Source organism: Nilaparvata lugens, chromosome 3 (genome assembly GCF_014356525.2).
Source record: "Nilaparvata lugens isolate BPH chromosome 3, ASM1435652v1, whole genome shotgun sequence".
NCBI classification, from domain to species: Eukaryota; Metazoa; Arthropoda; class Insecta; order Hemiptera; family Delphacidae; genus Nilaparvata; species Nilaparvata lugens.
The window spans coordinates 72,338,989-72,346,428 of NC_052506.1; the positions used below are offsets into that span (position 1 = coordinate 72,338,989).

The window sequence follows — 7,440 nt, forward strand, 5'->3', positions numbered from 1 at the left end:
CAAGATTTCAGTAGGTCAAGTTTTCAGTTTGACAAGTTTTTAATTAAACCTTGCGGAACACGGGTTACCTGCTTGTTTAAAGTAGAACTGAATATATAGTAATTTTTAGGCTGATTCTTGAACGTCAATCAGGCAACGCAGTTTCCAAAATAGTTGAAAATAATGAGACAGTTGAAAACCAGCTGTGTACAGGCTTAATTTTATTCATTCAAATGTGTTCAACAATACAACACATTTCATGAAAAAGCACAATATTTTTCAGGTTGAATCTGTGCTTTCTCTAATAAGAAATGTGATTGGCTCAGTGGTTATTATCTGAACACTCTGCATGGCTACATGAGGACGAGTGTTTGGTACTTCCGTTGGGCTGGTGATCGCTTGCAGGCTTGCACCACTAGTATTCAGTATTTTTTTAGATTAAATTCTGGTGCTTCAGACCCCTCTTTGAAATTTTCTTCCAATCATCAATCATTATCCTTCCATCACTCAGCACAAGCCTAGAAATACCACTGCAAAGCAAAGCCACTACATTGTAGTACAACATTATAGAAATTTTGTCTGATTGTAGCTCCTGTCATAAACCGTCGAGTCAATGGCATGCCAATGAGAATTGCTAGAACTTGATAGTGTGAGTGTTGGCCCACTATAAAGAAACCCAAAACTGTTTTCAGCTAAAATATAATATTCTCTTTTTAGATCTTCTGTAGATATCTCTTAATATCTCCCTTGATATCCTTATATTAGCTACTCCTCCTAGTGCACAAGATGATTCCTTGCAGTTGATTTGATCTTATAGTTTTTTGAACTTCTATTTCGTATTTACACTGTGGAAGTTTTTGGTGTAAATTGTTGAACGAGTATGGATGTGCCAAGAATTCATTGATAGGTATTAAAAAATATTTTTTAAATCTGAGTTTGATGTGATGTTGAATCCCTAAAACAAAGATTGAAAAACTTTGTTTAATGTTTGTAAAATAGGGTCCATTCGATTTGATAGTAGATCAAACTGATGAATGTATGAGAAAATTTATCATAATTTCATAATAGTCCATATCATGTTTATTATCACTTGGTAGTTGCTAAATAATGTAAAGATGATATAAGATCTTCTATGCTCTATTTTGTACTCTAGTATTCTTTCAATTATCTAAATAAATCGTAATATTCATATTAGCCAAAAAGTACGCCACACAAATCTCAGAAACCTTGACCTACATTCTTCTACAAAATCCACATTCCGTCACTATTTAATTTTTATGATGAATAATTGCTCACTCACTCGGAAGAGTTCACCCACTACCAGATGGTCAGAAGTGAAAAGAATCCTAAATTTTTTATGAACCAATTATTGAAAATTGAAGTGGTGATAAGTTCGATTTCTAATTTTGACACAGTCATTCACTTGTTAATTTTTTCATTGATTTCAATCACTGAACTAAAGTATTTGTATTGAACACAACAAGTATTGAAAAATACATCTTGTTGTGTAACGTAGATTATTTTCTCTTCTATCATCTTCATCGTCATAGATGCCATCATAAGGATAATAAATTCTTTTCTGATCAAGAAATTTTTATCCTTATGATGACATCTATGACGATGAAGATGATAGAAGAGCAAATAATCTATGTTACACAACAAGATGTATTTTTCAATACTTGTTGTGTTCAAAGAAATACTTTAGTTCAGTGATTGAATAGACTTATAACGTTGTCAAAAATCCACTTTAATTAAATAAAAATTAAAAATTAATATTTTACAGGAGCCTGCTTTTAGTTCAGTGCTTGAAATCAATGAAAAAATTAACAAATGAATGCCTTCAATTTTCAATAATTGGTTCATAAAAAATTTAAGATTCTTTTCACTTCTGACCATCTGGTAGTGGGTAAACTCTCCCGTCTGAACGCTATAATAAAATGCTTGTGAACTCGAGCCTGTTTTAATAGAATTGTTCATACAATGATTCATAACTCTCATGATCAGGAAATTTTTATCTTTTATAAAATGTTATCTCTTTAAGGGCGAATAAATCAGATACAGATTATCCACGAGGGTATTTCGGTCTTACAATATTATGCTAAATTCAAGTGCTCCCCCTTAAAAAACGTTTACAGAATCTTGAAAATTCCAGTTTCTCATGACTGAAAGAGTAATTTCATGCTTATGGAGAAAATAAACATAAAAGATTCTTCCTCTTCTTCTCAGCCTTTTCCCACTGAGGTGGGGTCGGCGTTTCGGGTCATTCGCTTCCAGGAGTCTCGGTCATGAGCTTCGTTCGGTGTTGGTCCCTTCTCTGGAATATCTTGAGCAATACAATTTTTCCATTTCTTCCTTGGTCTTCCCCTCTTCCTAGTGCCTTTGACATGTAAGTGGTCGATCTTTTTTCCCACATAATCGTCCTCCCTTCTCTCCACATGTCCGTACCTCTGTAGTTTTTTCTTTTAATATTATTTCTGTAAACTTAATTCTGTTTCTTATTATCTCATTTTGGATTCGATCCCTTCTAGTTACGTCGCAACTGCCACTCAGCACCTTCATTTCAGTGACCTCCAGTCTGTGTTCATGGGCTTTTTTAACCGCCCAGGTCTCCGCTCCGTGTCAACGCACGACTGTTTTATAGATTTTTCCATCAAGTATTCAATTCATACTTCTAACACAAAGTATTCCAGTCATTTCCCCCCAATTCAGCCAGGCTGTATTCACTCTATGGGCTATTTCGTTGTCCAGTTCTCCATCTGTATCAATTGTTGAGCCCAGCTTGAATTTCTCCACAAGGTTTAAATTTGTTTCCTCGAGCTTTATGACACGCCCATCATTAGGTCCCAAGTTCAACTGGATTGTCTTGGTAATAAGAAACATAAAAGCACTAAAAAGAACAACTAGCAGTCAAATTTTTACAAAAAGATGAATTTGACTGTGTGCTGAGCACTATTTTTAATTCAGGCCTTTTCCCAAGTTATAATAGTAAATTTAATACGCAATAGACTAGAGCCATTATTGTGAGTTAGCGAAATAAATTATTTTCTCTCTCTATTATGAACGGCCATGACTTCCAGTTTCCCATGATAGATATTTAAAAATTGTGGCTCCGAGTTGTCGAAGAATGTAGATTATGGAATTATCTCTAAAACGTAGCCTTCCTGTCGCAACAATGAGTGCGATAAGCTGGAAAACAGCAAGCATTGAAATTATAACAAACTACCGATTTTGCAGTTACTATTTGGTCCAAAGGCTCTAGAAGCCACGCGACGATTGGTCAAATTGATTCCCTTCGCCCAATAGGAGACCTGTTTCTAAATACAGTAGTGGGGCGATTCCCCAGCCGCGAGACCAGATTACGTTTCGGAGGACACTTTGCTAGGAGCACTACAAGAGTAAAGATGTAGTCATTATGTTTCGCCCTTTTTGGGCAGGTTTACAAGTTTATATCATTAGTTAATGTAGGAGCTAGTTTTATTTTTTATTAAATTTTAAATTTTCTAGTAGTGCCATGTCCTGAAAAGTTTAATTGTGTTTCTTCATCATGTACAAATAATTGTTTCTTCAAATAACCGCTAAGGTACGTAAAATAAGGTTAAAATATAATTTAGGGAATTTAATTGATTGAAACTTCCATAAGAGTATTGTATTAACAAAGCCTGTTATTTTCAAGTTAATAATATTGATTGAGAATAATCCTTTTGATTTTATTAGTGATGGAAGATAGGTACTTATAAATTTTTTCTAAAGAAGTATAGAAAGTTTTCAGTTATGTTACATTTGAGTTATTGTTTCTGGAGATATATTATCGTAGAGTATTGCTGAAAGTCAGGAAGATAGCCTTTAAATTGGAATGAAATTTTCAAGATTATGTTCATATTGAGTTTATGACATTTTATAATTTTATATTTTTCAGGCTCTGTTTTCTTATGTCATTAAGGCTTTCAAATGATTTAGTAAATTTTTATGATAGAAATCTTAATAGATGAAGAAGAAAGTTTTTCTTTTCCATGAAATTAATATTAATGAATGTTCAAATTTTAATACAATTTAAATTATTTTCTATGTGTCTACTAATTTTATTTAATTAAAGGTAAAAACTATCTACAAGATGAATCTTATAGGGCAAACATTATTTTTACCTTAAAGTGAAATTTTCAATATATTTTTTATTGTGTTATAAAGTGTCTTGTTTTGTTTTGTGATAAATTCATAATTCTAGTTGATACTCGTTTTTGGACTTGTATTTGTAGGTAAATCAAATCATAAACTCTGGACTGTTCATTTTAAATTAAGGTTCTGAGCAGTTTTGGGTGAATGCCCGTTGTTTACACTTGGATTGCGTCCTATAGTTCATAAATAATAAATAAAATAAATGTTGGCTAGAGCACAAGTTTCCAACAATACTAGTCGAGCTACTATATGAAAAATTATATTTGATTTCGCAAACCAAACGAAAAATATCATATAAGTTAGCATCATTTTAATCTGAATTATTCCTTTTCTAAGAGTATTATATCAATTTATACAAAAGTTAACATCATAATTAATGAAGTATTCATTTTCTAAAAGCATTATATTAATTTATTACGGGTGTTTTCATAAATGTTGCATTGTATATTAATGACACTCTGGCAAGTAAATTCATTTTAATTCAATCTGTTAAATTTTGAGAATGAAATCAGAACGTCAAGATAAAATCTAAATTAAATAACAGAATAAACTCCTGTTTTAGCTTTTGATGAATTGTAGGAAGAGTTAGAAATTAATGCTGTAATACATTTATTTACAGCGGTTCATGTGTGTCCCCAAACCAACTTCATGTGTGTCCCCAAACCAACGTCATGTACCACCCCTTTGGTTCCACAACTTTATGTAACACCGCTTCAAGACACCCGTTCAGACAACAGGTCTAGGGACGTAAGAGGATGTAGCCGTCAAGCCAAATTCAACCGGTAAAAGTTCACCGCCAAAAACAAGGTACTGTAACTCCGACGATAAAGCAACGTACAGACCAACGAAAGTGCAGTGTAGTGAAACAAAGGTTCATTCGAGTATGTCAATCAAAAGTGGAGATTCAAAATTATTATGAAATGGGTTATATGGGTTACTATCGACGAAATTTGGGTTCAACGTGCTTTTCTTTCTTGAGTAATTTCATGTTGAAATTAATTTGTTATTTTATGACTGATATTGTTTGGTTTTGTGAAGTATTGCTATCTAAACGAAGGATAGTAATGCGCCCCCAAATCAGATGAAGAATGTCAACAAAGTAACATGAAATTGTTGTTTCTGTTGTTCGCTTTTAGTTGCCAATGTTTATTGAAGCTGTTTGTATTTTTCAATTATTTCAAATTGTAGTGTTATTCTATAGTATAAACCTATTAAATCAGGCATGGCAAGATTAATTGAAGTTTTCTTGACTCTAGCCCGTTCACCTGCATGAATTAGGTATAGACTCAGGTATTTTCTAGATGTGTCTGCCTATTTCTAAATTCTAAATTTCATTCAAAATTATCTTCTTTATCATCTTTTAAAAAGGTCAGGCACACAACTGCGCCACTCTGCTACAGAGCATTTTATATCTCTGAAATTCAAATTTAAAAAACAAAATCAAATTTTCTAACTCATTCTAATTAGTTGAGATTAATTTTTCTGAGTCGATACTTAATAATTCATTCTGTGAACGTGTTAACTGTCAATATTTTGGGTTTGGAGTTGAATGAATAATTTATTGTTGCTACTCCAATTTTTCTGAAGTTTAAATAATTGTAGATGAAACAGGAAAGTTACTCAGTTATGTTAAACCATTAAAATGATAATCTTTTGAAGTGCTTAAAGATAAAGTCAAGTATCATTGATGCTTAAGTTGAAAGTATTCTGAAACTTCATATTGAAATTGATCATTGAGAAATTAAAGGTTTAACGTTAGAATAAAAATGAGTAGAAGAAACTAGGATATGTGAGAAACAACTGATTCTAAGTGCTGAATAAATTTTTTGCATTCTGTAATTCCGTGAATGATGATAGAAATTATTGTGATGTCAACGTACATAATTCTGGTCTCATGCATCGGGTACTTGAGTATCATCATAGTATAGTAGTAGTGAAAGTGAATATTGAGATTTTAAAGGTCAACCCAAGTAAATTAGGAAAATTCGGAAATTATTATGGGAGAATGTTTGAGGAAAATAGGAAATTTTTTTTTGATAAGTTTAGGTAGATCGAAGGTAATCAGAGAATAAATAGGAAACTGTTTTATTAGTTATGGTTGATATGTAGTTTTGAAAAGTTGATGAGTAGTTTTGGCCTTTAGATGTTTAAACTAAATAATTAGATATTGTAGATTAAAGTTGAAACGATGATCAAATCCTTGGGAATTTGTATAAAAATAAGTTGACTGAGATGAGGTTGTTAAGTCCCTTTATCAGTAATGTTTATTCTCGAAAAGGTGAATCAGTTTTATTATTGGAGATATTTTTTTTATGTGTGATTTTTGCGGTAGGCATGCGTAGTGATAGTGTAAAGATCCGTTGTGTTGATGACGTTTCCTGTAGACTGTGGGGAATTTTTTTTGTTTGTTCAGTTGAGACTCAAGATTTAGAGGAGGACAAGGGGATGTCCTGCCTGTGTGTGTTGTTGTTGAATTTAGGTAATCGGCGCGAGTGTAGGTCCGTGTCCAGAGAGAACGGAGCACTGCCCGATAGTTGTCCATGTAACAGATCAAGGAATTTAGCTGTGACTAACCTTGCAAATTTGTACGGTGGAATTGTTTAATTTTAGTGAAAGGCACCGAAGATGGTGTGAGCTAAGATTTTTTTGTATCTAGTAAACGGTCTGGTTCATTCGAGAGTTATGGGGGCTCGTCAGTAGAATAACGTAAACCGAAATCTAGAATATTTACTTGAAAATAAGCTTTATTAATAATAGACATTTATCCTCTTAAAAGGTTTTTGAACTACTAATAGTTTATCTTGTGCGAGAATTACTGAATCACATCAGTAGAAAGTGAAAAGTTACTAGAAATCATCCCACTCATTGTTGAAATTCATATATTGTATTTAATTGTTACTTATTTTTCAGTATCGGATGGAAATTTGAACTACATTCAAATAGAGCTGATCAACTAGCTGGAAGGAGATGTCATGGTTGTTCTACTCCATCAAGAAAATTTTATAATAAATAAGGTTTGTTTGCAAATAAAACTTTGACAATGTATTCTAGAGCACCCAAACCCAAATTTTACTGATATTTATTTTGTTTCGTGTGTAGGTGAAGTGAAAAACTTATTCTTTCGTGTATAGGTTGAATATATTTTCTATAGTAAGTTTCTGTGACTTCCAAGTTCAAGTGAGAGTGTCAAGCCAGGAATGAGCACAATTTACAACGTAATAAGAGAAGATTTACCGCATTCATTGGATGCTTTAGAAATAATTGAATTATATTGTGGCTTTTGAGGAA

The 7,440-nt window shown here is 32.6% G+C and overlaps 1 long non-coding RNA gene across 3 annotated transcripts in view; it reads left to right on the forward strand.

Moving 5' to 3' along the window:
* The window catches only part of LOC120350559, a 46,341-nt gene extending 39,066 nt beyond the window's left edge, over positions 1 to 7,275 (forward strand). For all 3 annotated transcript variants that reach the window (XR_005570877.1, XR_005570878.1, XR_005570876.1), the window contains one exon: positions 7,063 to 7,275. This is a non-coding gene — a long non-coding RNA (uncharacterized LOC120350559). The remainder of the gene's footprint in view (positions 1 to 7,062) is intronic.
* The last annotated feature ends 165 nt before the right edge of the window (positions 7,276 to 7,440 follow it).